This window comes from Lolium rigidum, chromosome 3 (assembly GCF_022539505.1).
Source record: "Lolium rigidum isolate FL_2022 chromosome 3, APGP_CSIRO_Lrig_0.1, whole genome shotgun sequence".
Lineage (NCBI taxonomy): Eukaryota > Viridiplantae > Streptophyta > Magnoliopsida > Poales > Poaceae > Lolium > Lolium rigidum.
This window is the reverse complement of record NC_061510.1, coordinates 321,937,907-321,940,944: the sequence shown is the minus strand read 5'-3', so window position 1 is coordinate 321,940,944 and position 3,038 is coordinate 321,937,907.

The following is a 3,038-nucleotide window of genomic DNA, read 5'->3' as shown; positions in this document are numbered from 1 at the left end:
CAAGAATAGAAGCACCCGTAGACATCAAGCACTTTTACTGGCGCCGTTGCCTGGGAGGAAAGGTAAAAGGCACTCATACTCCGGTCTCGGGTAAAGTACTTTTCTCGGCGCCGTTGTGTGTGTGCTCGAAGCTATTTCCTTTAGATCCCGCAATTGCATCTTTTTGTTTCTTGTTTACACTAGTTTGGCATAATGGACAACAATGAGCTTCTTATTCTATTTCCTGATTTAAAACATGGATTGTTTGATGCGAAAATTAAAAAACCTATGGAATCTTATTTGCATGCTTGGTAGTAATATTAGTATGAACGCTTTGAACACCGATGACCCACAAGTATAGGGGATCGCAACAGGTCTTCGAGGGAAGTATTACCCAATTTATTGATTCGACACAAGGGGAGACAAAGAATACTTGAAAGCCTTAACAGCGGAGTTGTCAATTCAGCTGCACTGGAAACGAGACTTGCTCGCAAGAGTTTATCGATAGTAACGGTTTTATAGTAGTAGCAGTAGTAAAATAACGACAGCGGAGTAACAAAAACAGCGGTGGTGATTATAGTAAACAGCAGGATTAAAATACTGTAGGCACGGGGACGGATGACGGGCGTTGCATGGATGAGAGAAACTCATGTAACAATCATAGCAGGGCATTTGCGGATAATAATAAAACGGTATCCAAGTACTAATCAATCAATAGGCATGTGTTCCAATTATAGTCGTACGTGCTCGCAATGAGAAACTTGCACAACATCTTTTGTCCTACCAGCCGGTGGCAGCCGGGCCTCAAGGGAAACTCTCTGGATATTAAGGTACTCATTTTAATAGAGTACCGGAGCAAAGCATTAACACTCCGTGAACACATGTGATCCTCACATCGCTACCATTCCCTCCGGTTGTCCCGATTTCGTCACTTCGGGGCCATTGGTTCCGGACAGCGACATGTGTATACAACTTGCAAGTAAGATCATAAACAACGAATATCATGATGAAATAATAACATGTTCAGATCTGAGATCATGGCACTCGGGCCCTAGTGACAAGCATTAAGCATAACAAGTTGCAACAATATCATAAAAGTACCATCTACGGACACTAGGCACTATGCCCTAACAATCTTATGCTATTACATGACCAATCTCATCCAATCCCTACCATCCCCTTCGGCCTACAGCGGGGGAATTACTCACACATGGATGGGGGAAACATTGCTGGTTGATGGAGAAGCGTTGGCGGTGATGGCGGTGATGATCTCCTCCAATTCCCCGTCCCGGCGGAGTGCCAGAACGGAGACTTCTGGCTCCCGCGACGGAGTTTCGCGATGTGGCGGCGTTCTGGAGGGTTTCTGGCGACTTCGACTTCTCTCCGTGCGTTTTTAGGTCGAGGCGAATAAGTAGTCCGAAGGAGGGCGTCGGAGGCCAGCCGAGGGGCCACACACATGGCCGCGCGGGCCCCCTTGGGCCGCGCCGCCCTATGGTGTGGGGCCCTCGGGCCTCCACTTGATTTGTCCTTCGGCTCCCCGGTGATTCGGGAAAATAGGGCCTTTCGTCAAAATCCCGAGGTTTTTCCTGAAAGTTGGATTTACTGCACAAAAACGAGACACCGGAACGATTCGCTGAAAACGGCGTTAGTCCGTGTTAGTTGCATCCAAAATACACAAATTAGAGGCAAAACAATAGCAAAAGTGTTCGGGAAAGTAGATACGTTTTGGACGTATCAACTCCCCCAAGCTTAGCTTATTGCTTGTCCTCAAGCAATTCGATTAACAAGCTGAGCGATAAAAGAACTTTCACGAACACATTTGCTCATATGATGTATATATTCTCATGATATGGCTAATACTTAAGCGAGTTCATAATATGATACATGCAAATAAGATCATCTAACAGCTATGTCAATCATGAAAAGGTCCCAATCAATTAATAATAAGCATCATGAATCATGTATATAAGCGAGGATTGCAATGTTCATAAGAGAGTATGATAAAGTGGTATCTCGCTTGCTCTGTATTTGATTGGCAAAACATAAATGCCCGGGCACCTTTGAAGTTCATAGAAAGACTAGAAGTAGTGATTGTCAAAGATAAAAGCATCAAAGTTATACCACAATCAATCATATTTTGAGACAAGCATATTACACTAAGAATGACAGTTGTGCTCTCAAGAAAGTGCTCAAAGAAAGGATGGAGACACAACATAAAAGTAAAAGATTGACCCTTCGCGAGAGGGAAGCGAGGGATTAACATGCGCTAGAGCTTTTCATTTGTAAAGCAGGAGTAAAATTATTTTGAGAGGTGTTTGTTGTTGTCAACGAATGGTAATGGTTACACCAACTACCTCGCCAACCGAACTTTCAAGAGCGGCTCCCATGAATTATTTGCATGTTTATGTGGCACTCCTTCCAACCTTTCTTACACAAACCATGGCTAACCGAATCCTCGGGTGCCTGCCAACAATCACATACCATGAAGGAGTGCCTTTTTAGTTTAGTTTTATTATGATGATGACACTCCCCCCAACCTTTGCTTACACAAGCCATGGCTAACCGAATCCTTCGGGTGCCGTCCAACAATCACAAACCATGGAGGAGTGTCTATTTAAGTTAATTAATTCGGGACTGGGAATCCCATTGCCAGCTCTTTTTGCAAAATTATTGGATAAGCGGATGTGCCACTATTCCATATGAGAGTCCGTCAAAAGTAAATGACAAGGTTGAAAGCTAAACACCACATACTTCCTCATGAGCTATGAAACATTAACACAAATTAAGAAGCATTTTGAAAATTTTAAAGGTAGCGCATGAGAATTTACTTGGAATGGTTTGAAATGCCATGCATAGGTATTTATGGTGGACACTCCGGAATAACTTGGTTTTCATGTGTTTGGAGGCACGAGCGGTGTTCCCGCTCGGTACAAGTGAAGGCTAGCAAAAAGACTAGGGAGCGACAAATCAAGAGAGCGATGACTTGTCATAATCATGCTTGCGGCAAAATAAATTAACTGAGGCATAAAAGTGATACAAGAACTCTGAAGTAATGTAAA